General features: G+C 43.2%; 4 non-coding genes across 4 annotated transcripts; all 4 read right to left on the bottom strand.

Annotated features, from left to right (window-relative positions):
* Positions 1-3,592: 3,592 nt before the first annotated feature.
* TRNAI-AAU (transfer RNA isoleucine (anticodon AAU)) lies at positions 3,593-3,666 on the bottom strand. The gene has a single exon. It is a non-coding gene; the product is annotated as a tRNA-Ile (tRNA).
* Positions 3,667-7,240: 3,574 nt separating this feature from the next.
* Positions 7,241-7,314, bottom strand: TRNAI-AAU (transfer RNA isoleucine (anticodon AAU)). The gene has a single exon. It is a non-coding gene; the product is annotated as a tRNA-Ile (tRNA).
* Positions 7,315-10,907: 3,593 nt separating this feature from the next.
* TRNAI-AAU (transfer RNA isoleucine (anticodon AAU)) lies at positions 10,908-10,981 on the bottom strand. The gene has a single exon. It is a non-coding gene; the product is annotated as a tRNA-Ile (tRNA).
* A 3,593-nt stretch (positions 10,982-14,574) lies between these two features.
* On the bottom strand, positions 14,575-14,648 carry TRNAI-AAU (transfer RNA isoleucine (anticodon AAU)). The gene has a single exon. It is a non-coding gene; the product is annotated as a tRNA-Ile (tRNA).
* Between the last annotated feature and the right edge of the window lie 4,125 nt (positions 14,649-18,773).

Raw genomic sequence — 18,773 nt, 5'->3', positions numbered from 1 at the left:
ATGATTACTATAGATATCCTTTTTCCATGAAATGCAGATAGATAGAAGAGTTGGTCTTACTATCGCAATTCCTTCATACTTTTCTCCTTCCGCCCCCTGTCTGGATTACAATAACAAGAGCTGTGGAGTGCTGCATGCCAGCCTCAGTGCCTCTTCTTTCACTCAATCTCACTGTGTGCTGTGATATCTTTGTAACATCGCTTGTTGCCGGAAAAAAAGGAAAGGATGGATAGTATTTTTATTCTTTTACAACAAAACCCAAAATGCATCGGCTTGCTTGCTCATTAAGTTTACAAGGCCAGCTGCTTTTGAGATATTATAATTATAGTGGTTATTCGGCGTTGGAGGTAAGAGAGTTTTTTTTACGTCTGGCCGTTCCTTCTGCTTCCAATTACTTTAGCTCTTGTCAACAAAGTAACAACAAAACATAGCCAACGGTTCGTTGCTCAAGCCTTCCCTACTGCGCCTTCCCATGTCTCTCCTGCCGACCACAGTGCAGGAAATCTGAGTTTGCATTTGCGCGAAGAGACGTACAACACAAGAAGGCGCGCTTTCGTGCGCCGGGCACCACCCGGCCTGTGCATTCCTCACTGTCGTGAGATCAGTTTACTCAGCAGAGCATGACGCTGCAATTGGTTAGTAGGGCAGGCCTGACCAGAATAGTATATTTGGGGTCATTTATTTGATTGCATTTTTAAAACAGTAACAGAACTTAACTGCAATGTTTAAATAGGTCTAGACATATTTAAACAGTGTCAATTTAATAGAAGAATTGTGGACAATTCAGAGGGGAGGCACCAATGTTTTTTTTTCCCATTGGGTGGATGCGGCATTAAAGAGTTTGAAGACCACTTGTCTAAGTGGACACTAATACACCTGGATGCTCCTGAATTCTTCGCAACAGATGCCAGCAAACCTGGCTGGAGAGCTACTGTGTTGGACTGATCCTGTCGATTCAAGTGGTCTTTCCTAGAGAGTCGGAGGTCATGGAAATAGATGGAGTTGATGGTAATCTTCAGGGCTTTGAAGTTTTCCCATCATCATCTGTCTCAAAAAAATGTGCTAGTAATGACAGAGAATAAGGTAGCTGTCTTTTACATTAACCAACAGTGAAGCATGCATTCAAAATCCCTCAATGCAATAGCAGAACAATTGGGTTATTGGGCAGAGATCAACCTGTTGCACACGTCGGCAGTACACATCAAGGGCACCGACAATGTGATGGCAGACAGCTTGAGGTTTCCAAATTTGCTGGAGTTGACATTATCCAGGTCGTTGTTTTGAGAGATATGCCGAGAGTTTGTGAAACCCTTTCTGGATCTCTTTTCAAACAAGGACAATGCTCATCTTTGTCGATTCTGATCCAGGCTTCCGGAACAAGGAGCCTAGGTAGTGGACGTATTGGTGATAAAGTGGCTGAGAAGTCTCCTTTATACATTCCCCCACTTTTTATTGATCCAGATGGTTCTCTTCAAGTCTCAGCAGGGGGAGGGAACTTTATTCTTGTGGGCCCTTATTGGCCAGAGATGTCATGGTTTCCTCTTCTGAACCCCTGGCTCTTCTACCTCCTTGGGTACTGCTCAAGTGTATCTCTGTCAGAACGTTGTCCCTGACCTACTTGCTCCAACTCACTCTATCGCTTTGGAGGTTGAGAAGTCTGGACTGCTAGCAAAGGGTCTTTCCTCTTCCTTAGTGGAGTTAATTCAGCACTCCAGCAGGCCTTCTACTTCGAAGTCTTACTCAAAGAACTGGAAGTCTTTTGAGACGTGATGTTCTGCTCATGATCTTTTGGCACCTACCTGTAGTTTGTCTGCTATTTTGCATTTTCTTCTGAATGGGTTTCACTTGAATCTCTTTCCACTCTGAAAGCTCATTGCTTTGCGATAAAGGTTTTTAGGGACTTTTCTGTACCTTCGTCGATGTTACAGTCTTTGGTGTCTAGACTGTTCTGATCTTTTGTCAATTGTAAGACCAGTTGAAAAATCCCTTTTCTCCAACTCAGAATCTTCCTACTCTTTTATAGGCTTTGCAATTTTATCTCTTTGAGGATCTGGATACTGTAGACATAAAGATTGTTTCCTATAAAGTTATTTTCCTATTTCCTATCATCTTGCTGAGAACAATTGGGGAGCTGGGAGCCTTAAAATGCTGTCCTCTCTTCACTTGATAGTTTAGAAGATGGGGTAACTTTAAGGCCTAGCCTTACCTTTGCTGCAAAGGTTAAGTCTATTTTTGATAGATCTTAGGAAATAATTCTTCCTTCTTTGATTCCCTCTCCTTCCTCTCCGGAGGAACATTTTCTGAATACACTTGATGTTTAAAGAGCTCTTTTCATTTATGTCACCAGGCCTCTGCAGTTCAGGAAAACCGACTCCTTGTTTGTGACTTTTGGACAGCCCGGAAAAGACAAGAAGGTGACTTTTATGACTCTGAGTAGGTGGATTAAGTTGTCAATTTTTCTGGCTTTGCAAGGCTTTTTAGAATATCTTCCAGTTAAGGGATGGTCTACGAGAGGAATGGCCACCTCCTGGGTTGAATTCCAGTGAGTAACAATCTAGGAAATTCCTAGGGTGGCTACTTGGTCCTCAGAGCATACATTTGTCAAGCATTATGGCTTAATAATTTTTCTGTTTTGCATTTGAGTACCAATGTTTTGAACTCTGCATTACCCTTAGTCCATCTTGTCTTTGTCACAAACATTACATCCTGCCCACCTTCTCATCAGTCCTTTGGCAAGGGCTTGGCACCCAGGTTGGGTGCATGGGGCTAGAATTTAAGGATCCTCCTGTTCTTTCTTCCTGTTGGAAGGTGACATCACCCTACTTTGTAATGACTGTCACAAGGACGCAATGGACTAAGGCTAATGAAGATTACCAATAAGTAACCAACGCATCACCACTCTTTCTGAATGTGCGTGGCTCATTCCGCAGGACTTGTTCTTTGTATAATTCCTGGATTTTCAGAAGCCCTTTGATGGCAGCACCCCCACACTGAAAATTGTTTCAGCACCACTGTACAAGGGTCAGTTGTCATGCTCATCTGCGGCGTAAATTTGCATTGAAGTAGTCTAACTCCCCAGGCCTTGTCTTTTGCTCAATTTGCCTTTGTGAGTTTTCTCTCAATCACTGTCGACTTCCTTTGATCTTTCTTTCTTCTTTCACTTCACCTTCGCCTTCAGTGTATCTTTCGGCCCTCTTAAGAGACACACCCCCTTGTAGCCACTTCTATACTTCTGTCACCTAATTATTTTCCTATCCTTTGCCCTGTAACGTTACTGATCCTAGCTATAGCATCACTATCCAGAATCTGTTCACCTGAGTTATGTTCCTCTTATCCCCACGCATCTAATAATCAGCTCTTGGTCTCCCTCCACCTCTCACGAGACATAGTCTGAGGCAGTGTCTCCATCTTGGAGAGACAATCCCTTGCACTTGTGTTGTTCTACTGGCACTGCCGGCTTGAGCTTTGGTCAGCAGTGGCAAAAGAAGGACTAATGGAAAGTGAACGTATACTGGAGCAACAGAGTGTATGGATTTATAAGAGCTTGATTAAATGAGAAAAAAAGAGTTTAGTTGAGAGAAAAAATGCAACCTGGCCCATACGGGGATCGAACCCACGACCTTGGCGTTATTAGCACCACGCTCTAACCAACTGAGCTAACCGGCCATGAGTACTAAAGATATCCTTTTTCCATGTAATGCAGATAGATAGAAGAGTTGGACTCACTATCGCAATTCCTTCATACTTTTCTCCTTCCGCCCCCTGTCTGGATTACAATAACAAGAGCTGTGGAGTGCTGCACGCCAGCCTCAGTGCCTCTTCTTTTACTCAATCTCACTGTGTGCTGTGATATCTTTGTAACATCGCTTGTTGCCGGTAAAAAAGGAAAGGAAGGATAGTATTTTTATTCTTTTACAACAAAACCCAAAATGCATCGGCTTGCTTGCTCATTAAGTTTACAAGGCCAGCTGCTTTTGAGATATTATAATTGTAGTGGTTATTCGGCGTTGGAGGTAAGAGAGTTTTTTTTAGGTCTGGCCGTTCCTTCTTCTTCAAATTACTTGAGCTCTTGTCAACAAAGTAACAACAAAACATAGCCAATGGTTCGTTGCTCAAGCCTTCCCTACTGCGCCTTCCCATGTCTCTCCTGCCGACCACAGTGCAGGAAATCTGAGTTTGCATTTGCGCGAAGAGACGTACAACACAAGAAGGCGCGCTTTCGTGCGCCAGGCACCACCCGGCCTGTGCATTCCTCACTGTCGTGAGATCAGTTTACTCAGCAGAGCATGACGCTGCAATTGGTTAGTAGGGCAGGCCTGACCAGAATAGTATATTTGGGGTCATGTATTTGATTGCATTTTTAAAACAGTAACAGAACTTAACTGCAATGTTTAAATAGGTCTAGACATATTAAAACAGTGTCAATTTAATAGAAGAATTGTGGACAATTCAGAGGGGAGGCACCAATGTTTTTTTTTCCCATTGGGTGGATGCGGCATTAAAGAGTTTGAAGACCACTGGTCTAAGTGGACACTAATATACCTGGATGCTCCTGAATCCTCGCAACAGATGCCAGCAAACCTGGCTGGAGAGCTACTGTGTTGGACTGATCCTGTCGATTTAAGTGGTCTTTCCTAGAGAGTCGGAGGTCATGGAAATAGATGGAATTGTTGGTAATCTGCAGGGCTTTGAAGTTTTCCCATCATCATCTGTCTCAAAAAAATGTGCTAGTAAAGACAGAGAATAAGGTAGCTGTCTTTTACATTAACCAACAGTGAAGCATGCATTCAAAATCCCTCAATGCAATAGCAGAACAATTGGGTTATTGGGCAGAGATCAACCTGTTGCACACGTCGGCAGTACACATCAAGGGCACCGACAATGTGATGGCAGACAGCTGAAGGTTTCCAAATTTGCTGGAGTTGACGTTATCCAGGTCGTTGTTTTGAGAGATATGCCGAGAGTTTGTGAAACCCTTTCTGGATCTCTTTTCAAACAAGGACAATGCTCATCTTTGTCGATTCTGATCCAGGCTTCCGGAACAAGGAGCCTAGGTAGTGGACGTATTGGTGATAAAGTGGCTGAGAAGTCTCCTTTATACATTCCCCCACTTTTTATTGATCCAGATGGTTCTCTTCAAGTCTCAGCAGGGGGGAGGGAACTTTATTCTTGTGGGCCCTTATTGGCCAGAGATGTCATGGTTTCCTCTTCTGAACCCCTGGCTCTTCTACCTCCTTGGGTACTGCTCAAGTGTGTCTCTCTCAGAACGTCGTCCCTGACCTTCTTGCTCCAACTCACTCTATCGCTTTGGAGGTTGAGAAGTCTGGACTGCTAGCAAAGGGTCTTTCCTCTTCCTTAGTGGAGTTAATTCAGCACTCCAGCAGGCCTTCTACTTCGAAGTCTTACTCAAAGAACTGGAAGTCTTTTGAGACGTGATGTTCTGCTCATGATCTTTTTGCACCTACCTGTAGTTTGTCTGCTATTTTGCATTTTCTTCTGAATGGGTTTCAATTGAATCTCTTTCCACTCTGAAAGCTCATTGCTTTGCGATAAAGGTTTTTAGGGACTTTTCTGTACCTTCGAAGATGTTACAATCTTTGGTGTCTAGACTGTTCTGATCTTTTGTCAATTGTAAGACCAGTTGAAAAATCCCTTTTCTCCAACTCAGAATCTTCCTACTCTTTTATAGGCTTTGCAATTTTATCTCTTTGAGGATCTGGATACTGTAGACATAAAGATTGTTTCCTATAAAGTTATTTTCCTATTTCCTATCACCTTGCTGAGAACAATTGGGGAGCTGGGAGCCTTAAAATGCTGTCCTCTCTTTATTTGATACTTTGGAAGATGGGGTAACTTTAAGGCCTAGCCTTACCTTTGCTGCAAAGGTTAAGTCTATTTTTGATAGATCTTAGGAAATAATTTTTCCTTCTTTCATTCCCTCTCCTTCCTCTCCGGAGGAACATTTTATGAATACACTTGATGTTTAAAGAGCTCTTTTCATTTATGTCACCAGGCCTCTGCAGTTCAGAAAAACCGACTCCTTGTTTGTGACTTTTGGACAGCCTGGAAAAGACAAGAAGGTGACTTTTATGACTCTGAGTAGGTGGATTAAGTTGTCAATTTTTCTGGCTTTGCAAGGCTTTTCAGAATATCTTCCAGTTCAAGGATGGTCTACGAGAGGAATGGCCACCTCCTGGGTTGAATTCCAGTGAGTAACAATCTAGGAAATTCCTAGGGTGGCTACTTGGTCCTCAGAGCATACATTTGTCAAGCATTATGGCTTAATAATTTTTCTGTTTTGCATTTGAGTACCAATGTTTTGAACTCTGCATTACCCTTAGTCCATCTTGTCTTTGTCACAAACATTACATCCTGCCCACCTTCCCATCAGTCCTTTGGCAAGGGCTTGGCACCCAGGTTGGGTGCATGGGGCTAGCATTTAAGGATCCTCCTGTTCTTTATTCCTGTTGGAAGGTGACATCACCCTACTTTGTAATGACTGTCACAAGGACGCAATGGACTAAGGCTAATGAAGATTACCAATAAGTAACCAACGTATCACCACTCTTTCTGAATGTGTGTGGCTCATTCCGCAGGACTTGTTCTTTGTATAATTCCTGGATTTTCAGAAGCCCTTTGATGGCAGCACCCCCACACTGAAAATTGTTTCAGCACCACTGTACAAGGGTCAGTTGTCATGCTCATCAGCGGCGTAAATTTGCATTGAAGTAGTCTAACTCCCCAGGCCTTGTCTTTTGCTCAATTTGCCTTTGTGAGTTTTCTCTCCATCACTGTCGACTTCCTTTGATCTTTCTTTCTTCTTTCACTTCACCTTCGCCTTCAGTGTATCTTTCGGCCCTCTTAAGAGACACACCCCCTAGTAGCCACTTCTATACTTCTGTCACCTAATTATTTTCCTATCCTTTGCCCTGTAACGTTGCTGATCCTAGCTATAGCATCACTATCCAGAATCTGTTCACCTGAGTTATGTTCCTCTTATCCCCATGCATCTAATAATCAGCTCTTGGTCTCCCTCCACCTCTCACGAGACATAGTCTGAGGCAGGGTCTCCATCTTGGAGAGACAATCCCTTGCACTTGTGTTGTTCTACTGGCGCTGCCGGCTTGAGCTTTGGTCAGCAGTGGCAAAAGAAGGACTAATGGAGCAACAGAGTGTATGGATTTATAAGAGCTTGATTAAATGAGAAAAAAAGAGTTTAGTTGAGAGAAAAAATGCAACCTGGCCCGTACGGGGATTGAACCCGTGACCTTGGCGTTATTAGCACCACGCTCTAACCAACTGAGCTAACCGGCCATGAGTACTATATATATCCTTTTTCCATGAAATGCAGATAGATAGAAGAGTTGGTCTTACTATCGCAATTCCTTCATACTTTTCTCCTTCCGCCCCCTGTCTGGATTACAATAACAAGAGCTGTGGAGTGCTGCACGCCAGCCTCAGTGCCTCTTCTTTCACTCAATCTCACTGTGTGCTGTGATATCTTTGTAACATCGCTTGTTGCCGCAAAAAAAGGAAAGGATGGATAGTATTTTTATTCTTTTACAGCAAAACCCAAAATGCATCGGCTTGCTTGCTCATTAAGTTTACAAGGCCAGCTGCTTTTGAGATATTATAATTATAGTGGTTATTCGGCGTTGGAGGTAAGAGAGTTTTTTTTAGGTCTGGCCGTTCCTTCTGCTTCCAATTACTTTAGCTCTTGTCAACAAAGTAACAAGAAAACATAGCCAACGGTTCGTTGCTCAAGCCTTCCCTACTGCGCCTTCCCATGTCTCTCCTGCCGACCACAGTGCAGGAAATCTGAGTTTGCATTTGCGCGAAGAGACGTACAACACAAGAAGGCGCGCTTTTGTGCGCCGGGCACCACCCGGCCTGTGCATTCCTCACTGTCGTGAGATCAGTTTACTCAGCAGAGCATGACGCTGCAATTGGTTAGTAGGGCAGGCCTGACCAGAATAGTATATTTGGGGTCATTTATTTGATTGCATTTTTAAAACAGTAACAGAACTTAACTGCAATGTTTAAATAGGTCTAGACATATTTAAACAGTGTCAATTTAATAGAAGAATTGTGGACAATTCAGAGGGGAGGCACCAATGTTTTTTTTTCCCATTGGGTGGATGCGGCATTAAAGAGTTTGAAGACCACTTGTCTAAGTGGACACTAATACACCTGGATGCTCCTGAATTCTTCGCAACAGATGCCAGCAAACCTGGCTGGAGAGCTACTGTGTTGGACTGATCCTGTCGATTCAAGTGGTCTTTCCTAGAGAGTCGGAGGTCATGGAAATAGATGGAGTTGATGGTAATCTTCAGGGCTTTGAAGTTTTCCCATCATCATCTGTCTCAAAAAAATGTGCTAGTAATGACAGAGAATAAGGTAGCTGTCTTTTACATTAACCAACAGTGAAGCATGCATTCAAAATCCCTCAATGCAATAGCAGAACAATTGGGTTATTGGGCAGAGATCAACCTGTTGCACATGTCGCCAGTACACATCAAGGGCACCGACAATGTGATGGCAGACAGCTTGAGGTTTCCAAATTTGCTGGAGTTGACATTATCCAGGTCGTTGTTTTGAGAGATATGCCGAGAGTTTGTGAAACCCTTTCTGGATCTCTTTTCAAACAAGGACAATGCTCATCTTTGTCGATTCTGATCCAGGCTTCCGGAACAAGGAGCCTAGGTAGTGGACGTATTGGTGATAAAGTGGCTGAGAAGTCTCCTTTATACATTCCCCCACTTTTTATTGATCCAGATGGTTCTCTTCAAGTCTCAGCAGGGGGGAGGGAACTTTATTCTTGTGGGCCCTTATTGGCCAGAGATGTCATGGTTTCCTCTTCTGAACCCCTGGCTCTTCTACCTCCTTGGGTACTGCTCAAGTGTATCTCTGTCAGAACGTCGTCCCTGACCTACTTGCTCCAACTCACTCTATCGCTTTGGAGGTTGAGAAGTCTGGACTGCTAGCAAAGGGTCTTTCCTCTTCCTTAGTGGAGTTAATTCAGCACTCCAGCAGGCCTTCTACTTCGAAGTCTTACTCAAAGAACTGGAAGTCTTTTGAGACGTGATGTTCTGCTCATGATCTTTTGGCACCTACCTGTAGTTTGTCTGCTATTTTGCATTTTCTTCTGAATGGGTTTGACTTGAATCTCTTTCTACTCTGAAAGCTCATTGCTTTGCGATAAAGGTTTTTAGGGACTTTTCTGTACCTTCGTCGATGTTACAGTCTTTGGTGTCTAGACTGTTCTGATCTTTTGTCAATTGTAAGAACAGTTGAAAAATCCCTTTTCTCCAACTCAGAATCTTCCTACTCCTTTATAGGCTTTGCAATTTTATCTCTTTGAGGATCTGGATACTGTAGACATAAAGATTGTTTCCTATAAAGTTATTGTCCTATTTCCTATCATCTTGCTGAGAACAATTGGGGAGCTGGGAGCCTTAAAATGCTGTCCTCTCTTCACTTGATACTTTAGAAGATGGGGTAACTTTAAGGCCTAGCCTTACCTTTGCTGCAAAGGTTAAGTCTATTTTTGATAGATCTTAGGAAATAATTCTTCCTTCTTTCATTCCCTCTCCTTCCTCTCCGGAGGAACATTTTCTGAATACACTTGATGTTTAAAGAGCTCTTTTCATTTATGTCACCAGGCCTCTGCAGTTCAGGAAAACCGACTCCTTGTTTGTGACTTTTGGACAGCCTGGAAAAGACAAGATGGTGACTTTTATGACTCTGAGTAGGTGGATTAAGTTGTCAATTTTTCTGGCTTTGCAAGGCTTTTTAGAATATCTTCCAGTTAAGGGATGGTCTACGAGAGGAATGGCCACCTCCTGGGTTGAATTCCAGTGAGTAACAATCTAGGAAATTCCTAGGGTGGCTACTTGGTCCTCAGAGCATACATTTGTCAAGCATTATGGCTTAATAATTTTTCTGTTTTGCATTTGAGTACCAATGTTTTGAACTCTGCATTACCCTTAGTCCATCTTGTCTTTGTCACAAACATTACATCCTGCCCACCTTCTCATCAGTCCTTTGGCAAGGGCTTGGCACCCAGGTTGGGTGCATGGGGCTAGAATTTAAGGATCCTCCTGTTCTTTCTGCCTGTTGGAAGGTGACATCACCCTACTTTGTAATGACTGTCACAAGGACGCAATGGACTAAGGCTAATGAACATTACCAATAAGTAACCAACGCATCACCACTCTTTCTGAATGTGCATGGCTCATTCCGCTGGACTTGTTCTTTGTATAATTCCTGGATTTTCAGAAGCCCTTTGATGGCAGCACCCCCACACTGAAAATTGTTTCAGCACCACTGTACAAGGGTCAGTTGTCATGCTCATCTGCGGCGTAAATTTGCATTGAAGTAGTCTAACTCCCCAGGCCTTGTCTTTTGCTCAATTTGCCTTTGTGAGTTTTCTCTCAATCACTGTCGACTTCCTTTGATCTTTCTTTCTTCTTTCACTTCACCTTCGCCTTCAGTGTATCTTTCGGCCCTCTTAAGAGACACACCCCCTTGTAGCCACTTCTATACTTCTGTCACCTAATTATTTTCCTATCCTTTTCCCTGTAACGTTGCTGATCCTAGCTATAGCATCACTATCCAGAATCTGTTCACCTGAGTTATGTTCCTCTTATCCCCACGCATCTAATAATCAGCTCTTGGTCTCAATCCACCTCTCACGAGACATAGTCTGAGGCAGTGTCTCCATCTTGGAGAGACAATCCCTTGCACTTGTGTTGTTCTACTGGCACTGCCGGCTTGAGCTTTGGTCAGCAGTGGCAAAAGAAGGACTAATGGAAAGTGAACGTATACTGGAGCAACAGAGTGTATGGATATATAAGAGCTTGATTAAATGAGAAAAAATGAGTTTAGTTGAGAGAAAAAATGCAACCTGGCCCATACGGGGATCAAACCCGTGACCTTGGCGTTATTAGCACCACGCTCTAACCAACTGAGCTAACCAGCCATGAGTACTAAAGATATCCTTTTTCCATGTAATGCAGATAGATAGAAGAGTTGGTCTCACTATCGCAATTCCTTCATACTTTTCTCCTTCCGCCCCCTGTCTGGATTACAATAACAAGAGCTGTGGAGTGCTGCACGCCAGCCTCAGTGCCTCTTCTTTTACTCAATCTCACTGTGTGCTGTGATATCTTTGTAACATCGCTTGTTGCCGGAAAAAAAGGAAAGGAAGGATAGTATTTTTATTCTTTTACAATAAAACCCAAAATGCATCGGCTTGCTTGCTCATTAAGTTTACAAGGCCAGCTGCTTTTGAGATATTATAATTATAGTGGTTATTCGGCGTTGGAGGTAAGAGAGTTTTTTTTAGGTCTGGCCGTTCCTTCTGCTTCCAATTACTTTAGCTCTTGTCAACAAAGTAACAACAAAACATAGCCAACGGTTCGTTGCTCAAGCCTTCCCTACTGCGCCTTCCCATGTCTCTCCTGCCGACCACAGTGCAGGAAATCTGAGTTTGCATTTGCGCGAAGAGACGTACAACACAAGAAGGCGCGCTTTCGTGCGCCAGGCACCACCCGGCCTGTGCATTCCTCAATGTCGTGAGATCAGTTTACTCAGCAGAGCATGACGCTGTAATTGGTTAGTAGGGCAGGCCTGACCAGAATAGTATATTTGGGGTCATGTATTTGATTGCATTTTTAAAACAGTAACAGAACTTAACTGCAATGTTTAAATAGGTCTAGACATATTTAAACAGTGTCAATTTAATAGAAGAATTGTGGACAATTCAGAGGGGAGGCACCAATGTTTTTTTTTCCCATTGGGTGGATGCGGCATTAAAGAGTTTGAAGACCACTTGTCTAAGTGGACACTAATACACCTGGATGCTCCTGAATTCTTCGCAACAGATGCCAGCAAACCTGGCTGGAGAGCTACTGTGTTGGACTGATCCTGTCGATTCAAGTGGTCTTTCCTAGAGAGTCGGATGTCATGGAAATAGATGGAGTTGATGGTAATCTTCAGGGCTTTGAAGTTTTCCCATCATCATCTGTCTCAAAAAAATGTGCTAGTAATGACAGAGAATAAGGTAGCTGTCTTTTACATTAACCAACAGTGAAGCATGCATTCAAAATCCCTCAATGCAATAGCAGAACAATTGGGTTATTGGGCAGAGATCAACCTGTTGCACATGTCGCCAGTACACATCAAGGGCACCGACAATGTGATGGCAGACAGCTGGAGGTTTCCAAATTTGCTGGAGTTGACATTATCCAGGTCGTTGTTTTGAGAGATATGCCGAGAGTTTGTGAAACCCTTTCTGGATTTTTTTTCAAACAAGGACAATGCTCATCTTTGTCGATTCTGATCCAGGCTTCCGGAACAAGGAGCCTAGGTAGTGGACGTATTGGTGATAAAGTGGCTGAGAAGTCTCCTTTATACATTCCCCCACTTTTTATTGATCCAGATGGTTCTCTTCAAGTCTCAGCAGGGGGGAGGGAACTTTATTCTTGTGGGCCCTTATTGGCCAGAGATGTCATGGTTTCCTCTTCTGAACCCCTGGCTCTTCTACCTCCTTGGGTACTGCTCAAGTGTATCTCTGTCAGAACGTCGTCCCTGACCTACTTGCTCCAACTCACTCTATCGCTTTGGAGGTTGAGAAGTCTGGACTGCTAGCAAAGGGTCTTTCCTCTTCCTTAGTGGAGTTAATTCAGCACTCCAGCAGGCCTTCTACTTCGAAGTCTTACTCAAAGAACTGGAAGTCTTTTGAGACGTGATGTTCTGCTCATGATCTTTTGGCACCTACCTGTAGTTTGTCTGCTATTTTGCATTTTCTTCTGAATGGGTTTCACTTGAATCTCTTTCCACTCTGAAAGCTCATTGCTTTGCGATAAAGGTTTTTAGGGACTTTTCTGTACCTTCGTCGATGTTACAGTCTTTGGTGTCTAGACTGTTCTGATCTTTTGTCAATTGTAAGACCAGTTGAAAAATCCCTTTTCTCCAACTCAGAATCTTCCTACTCTTTTATAGGCTTTGCAATTTTATCTCTTTGAGGATCTGGATACTGTAGACATAAAGATTGTTTCCTATAAAGTTATTTTCCTATTTCCTATCATCTTGCTGAGAACAATTGGGGAGCTGGGAGCCTTAAAATGCTGTCCTCTCTTCACTTGATACTTTAGAAGATGGGGTAACTTTAAGGCCTAGCCTTACCTTTGCTGCAAAGGTTAAGTCTATTTTTGATAGATCTTAGGAAATAATTCTTCCTTCTTTCATTCCCTCTCATTCCTCTCCGGAGGAACATTTTCTGAATACACTTGATGTTTAAAGAGCTCTTTTCATTTATGTCACCAGGCCTCTGCAGTTCAGGAAAACCGACTCCTTGTTTGTGACTTTTGGACAGCCTGGAAAAGACAAGAAGGTGACTTTTATGACTCTGAGTAGGTGGATTAAGTTGTCAATTTTTCTGGCTTTGCAAGGCTTTTTAGAATATCTTCCAGTTAAGGGATGGTCTACGAGAGGAATGGCCACCTCCTGGGTTGAATTCCAGTGCGTAACAATCTAGGAAATTCCTAGGGTGGCTACTTGGTCCTCAGAGCATACATTTGTCAAGCATTATGGCTTAATAATTTTTCTGTTTTGCATTTGAGTACCAATGTTTTGAACTCTGCATTACCCTTAGTCCATCTTGTCTTTGTCACAAACATTACATCCTGCCCACCTTCTCATCAGTCCTTTGGCAAGGGCTTGGCACCCAGGTTGGGTGCATGGGGCTAGAATTTAAGGATCCTCCTGTTCTTTCTTCCTGTTGGAAGGTGACATCACCCTACTTTGTAATGACTGTCACAAGGACGCAATGGACTAAGGCTAATGAAGATTACCAATAAGTAACCAACGCATCACCACTCTTTCTGAATGTGCGTGGCTCATTCCGCAGGACTTGTTCTTTGTATAATTCCTGGATTTTCAGAAGCCCTTTGATGGCAGCACCCCCACACTGAAAATTGTTTCAGCACCACTGTACAAGGGTCAGTTGTCATGCTCATCTGCGGCGTAAATTTGCATTGAAGTAGTCTAACTCCCCAGGCCTTGTCTTTTGATCAATTTGCCTTTGTGAGTTTTCTCTCAATCACTGTCGACTTCCTTTGATCTTTCTTTCTTCTTTCACTTCACCTTCGCCTTCAGTGTATCTTTCGGCCCTCTTAAGAGACACCCCCCCTTGTAGCCACTTCTATACTTCTGTCACCTAATTATTTTCCTATCCTTTGCCCTGTAACGTTACTGATCCTAGCTATAGCATCACTATCCAGAATCTGTTCACCTGAGTTATGTTCCTCTTATCCCCACGCATCTAATAATCAGCTCTTGGTCTCCCTCCACCTCTCACGAGACATAGTCTGAGGCAGTGTCTCCATCTTGGAGAGACAATCCCTTGCACTTGTGTTGTTCTACTGGCACTGCCGGCTTGAGCTTTGGTCAGCAGTGGCAAAAGAAGGACTAATGGAAAGTGAACGAATACTGGAGCAACAGAGTGTATGGATTTATAAGAGCTTGATTAAATGAGAAAAAAAGAGTTTAGTTGAGAGAAAAAATGCAACCTGGCCCATACGGGGATCGAACCCGCGACCTTGGCGTTATTAGCACCACGCTCTAACCAACTGAGCTAACCGGCCATGAGTACTAAAGATATCCTTTTTCCATGTAATGCAGATAGATAGAAGAGTTGGTCTCACTATCGCAATTCCTTCAAACTTTTCTCCTTCCGCCCCCTGTCTGGATTACAATAACAAGAGCTGTGGAGTGCTGCACGCCAGCCTCAGTGCCTCTTCTTTTACTCAATCTCACTGTGTGCTGTGATATCTTTGTAACATCGCTTGTTGCCGGAAAAAAAGGAAAGGATGGATAGTATTTTTATTCTTTTACAACAAAACCCAAAATGCATCGGCTTGCTTGCTCATTAAGTTTACAAGGCCAGCTGCTTTTGAGATATTATAATTATAGTGGTTATTCGGTGTTGGAGGTAAGAGAGTTTTTTTTAGGTCTGGCCGTTCCTTCTGCTTCCAATTACTTTAGCTCTTGTCAACAAAGTAACAACAAAACATAGCCAACGGTTCGTTGCTCAAGCCTTCCCTACTGCGCCTTCCCATGTCTCTCCTGCCGACCACAGTGCAGGAAATCTGAGTTTGCATTTGCGCGAAGAGACGTACAACACAAGAAGGCGTGCTTTCGTGCGCCGGGCACCACCCGGCCTGTGCATTCCTCACTGTCGTGAGATCAGTTTACTCAGCAGAGCATGACGCTGCAATTGGTTAGTAGGGCAGGCCTGACCAGAATAGTATATTTGGGGTCATTTATTTGATTGCATTTTTAAAACAGTAACAGAACTTAACTGCAATGTTTAAATAGGTCTAGACATATTTAAACAGTGTCAATTTAATAGAAGAATTGTGGACAATTCAGAGGGGAGGCACCAATGTTTTTTTTTCCCATTGGGTGGATGCGGCATTAAAGAGTTTGAAGACCACTTGTCTAAGTGGACACTAATACACCTGGATGCTCCTGAATTCTTCGCAACAGATGCCAGCAAACCTGGCTGGAGAGCTACTGTGTTGGACTGATCCTGTCGATTCAAGTGGTCTTTCCTAGAGAGTCGGAGGTCATGGAAATAGATGGAGTTGATGGTAATCTTCAGGGCTTTGAAGTTTTCCCATCATCATCTGTCTCAAAAAAATGTGCTAGTAATGACAGAGAATAAGGTAGCTGTCTTTTACATTAACCAACAGTGAAGCATGCATTCAAAATCCCTCAATGCAATAGCAGAACAATTGGGTTATTGGGCAGAGATCAACCTGTTGCACACGTCGCCAGTACACATCAAGGGCACCGACAATGTGATGGCAGACAGCTTGAGGTTTCCAAATTTGCTGGAGTTGACATTATCCAGGTCGTTGTTTTGAGAGATATGCCGAGAGTTTGTGAAACCCTTTCTGGATCTCTTTTCAAACAAGGACAATGCTCATCTTTGTCGATTCTGATCCAGGCTTCCGGAACAAGGAGCCTAGGTAGTGGACGTATTGGTGATAAAGTGGCTGAGAAGTCTCCTTTATACATTCCCCCACTTTTTATTGATCCAGATGGTTCTCTTCAAGTCTCAGCAGGGGGGAGGGAACTTTATTCTTGTGGGCCCTTATTGGCCAGAGATGTCATGGTTTCCTCTTCTGAACCCCTGGCTCTTCTACCTCCTTGGGTACTGCTCAAGTGTATCTCTGTCAGAACGTCGTCCCTGACCTACTTGCTCCAACTCACTCTATCGCTTTGGAGGTTGAGAAGTCTGGACTGCTAGCAAAGGGTCTTTCATCTTCCTTAGTGGAGTTAATTCAGCACTCCAGCAGGCCTTCTACTTCGAAGTCTTACTCAAAGAACTGGAAGTCTTTTGAGACGTGATGTTCTGCTCATGATCTTTTGGCACCTACCTGTAGTTTGTCTGCTATTTTGCATTTTCTTCTGAATGGGTTTCACTTGAATCTCTTTCCACTCTGAAAGCTCATTGCTTTGCGATAAAGGTTTTTAGGGACTTTTCTGTACCTTCGTCGATGTTACAGTCTTTGGTGTCTAGACTGTTCTGATCTTTTGTCAATTGTAAGACCAGTTGAAAAATCCCTTTTCTCCAACTCAGAATCTTCCTACTCTTTTATAGGCTTTGCAATTTTATCTCTTTGAGGATCTGGATACTGTAGACATAAAGATTGTTTCCTATAAAGTTATTTTCCTATTTCCTATCATCTTGCTGAGAACAATTGGGGAGCTGGGAGCCTTAAAATGCTGTCCTCTCTTCACTTGATACTTTAGAAGATGGGGTAACTTTAAGGCCTAGCCTTACCTTTGCTGCAAAGGTTAAGTCTATTTTTGATAGATCTTAGGAAATAATTCTTCCTTCTTTCATTCCCTCTCATTCCTCTCCGGAGGAACATTTTCTGAATACACTTGATGTTTAAAGAGCTCTTTTCATTTATGTCACCAGGCCTCTGCAGTTCAGGAAAACCGACTCCTTGTTTGTGACTTTTGGACAGCCTGGAAAAGACAAGAAGGTGACTTTTATGACTCTGAGTAGGTGGATTAAGTTGTCAATTTTTCTGGCTTTGCAAGGCTTTTTAGAATATCTTCCAGTTAAGGGATGGTCTACGAGAGGAATGGCCACCTCCTGGGTTGAATTCCAGTGCGTAACAATCTAGAAAATTCCTAGGGTGGCTACTTGGTCCTCAGAGCATACATTTGTCAAGCATTATGGCTTAATAATTTTTCTGTTTTGCATTTGAGTACCAATGTTTTGAACTCTGCATTACCCTTAGTCCATCTTGTCTTTGTCACAAACATTACATCCTGCCCACCTTCTCATCAGTCCTTTGGCAAGGGCTTGGCACCCAGGTTGGGTGCATGGGGCTAGAATTTAAGGATCCTCCTGTTCTTTCTTCCTGTTGGAAGGTGACATCACCCTACTTTGTAATGACTGTCACAAGGACGCAATGGACTAAGGCTAATGAAGATTACCAATAAGTAACCAACGCATCACCACTCTTTCTGAATTTGCGTGGCTCATTCCGCAGGACTTGTTCTTTGTATAATTCCTGGATTTTCAGAAGCCCTTTGATGGCAGCACCCCCACACTGAAAATTGTTTCAGCACCACTGTACAAGGGTCAGTTGTCATGCTCATCTGCGGCGTAAATTTGCATTGAAGTAGTCTAACTCCCCAGGCCTTGTCTTTTGCTCAATTTGCCTTTGTGAGTTTTCTCTCAATCACTGTCGACTTCCTTTGATCTTTCTTTCTTCTTTCACTTCACCTTCGCCTTCAGTGTATCTTTCGGCCCTCTTAAGAGACACCCCCCCTTGTAGCCACTTCTATACTTCTGTCACCTAATTATTTTCCTATCCTTTGCCCTGTAACGTTACTGATCCTAGCTATAGCATCACTATCCAGAATCTGTTCACCTGAGTTATGTTCCTCTTATCCCCACGCATCTAATAATCAGCTCTTGGTCTCCCTCCACCTCTCACGAGACATAGTCTGAGGCAGTGTCTCCATCTTGGAGAGACAATCCCTTGCACTTGTGTTGTTCTACTGGCACTGCCGGCTTGAGCTTTGGTCAGCAGTGGCAAAAGAAGGACTAATGGAAAGTGAACGAATACTGGAGCAACAGAGTGTATGGATTTATAAGAGCTTGATTAATTGAGAAAAAAAGAGTTTAGTTGAGAGAAAAAATGCAACCTGGCCCATACGGGGATCGAACCAGCAACCTTGGCGTTATTAGCACCACGCTCTAACCAACTGAGCTAACCGGCCATGAGTACTAAAGATATCCTTTTTCCATGTAATGCAGATAGATAGAAGAGTTGGTCTCACTATCGCAATTCCTTCAAACTTTTCTCCTTCCGCCCCCTGTCTGGATTACAATAACAAGAGCTGTGGAGTGCTGCACGCCAGCCTCAGTGCCTCTTCTTTTACTCAATCTCACTGTGTGCTGTGATATCTTTGTAACATCGCTTGTTGCCGGAAAAAAAGGAAAGGATGGATAGTATTTTTATTCTTTTACAACAAAACCCAAAATGCATCGGCTTGCTTGCTCATTAAGTTTACAAGGCCAGCTGCTTTTGAGATATTATAATTATAGTGGTTATTCGGTGTTGGAGGTAAGAGAGTTTTTTTTAGGTCTGGCCGTTCCTTCTGCTTCCAATTACTTTAGCTCTTGTCAACAAAGTAACAACAAAACATAGCCAACGGTTCGTTGCTCAAGCCTTCCC

This window comes from Pleurodeles waltl, chromosome 12 (assembly GCF_031143425.1).
Source record: "Pleurodeles waltl isolate 20211129_DDA chromosome 12, aPleWal1.hap1.20221129, whole genome shotgun sequence".
Taxonomy (NCBI): domain Eukaryota; kingdom Metazoa; phylum Chordata; class Amphibia; order Caudata; family Salamandridae; genus Pleurodeles; species Pleurodeles waltl.
This window is presented reverse-complemented; position numbering and strand designations above follow the sequence as displayed.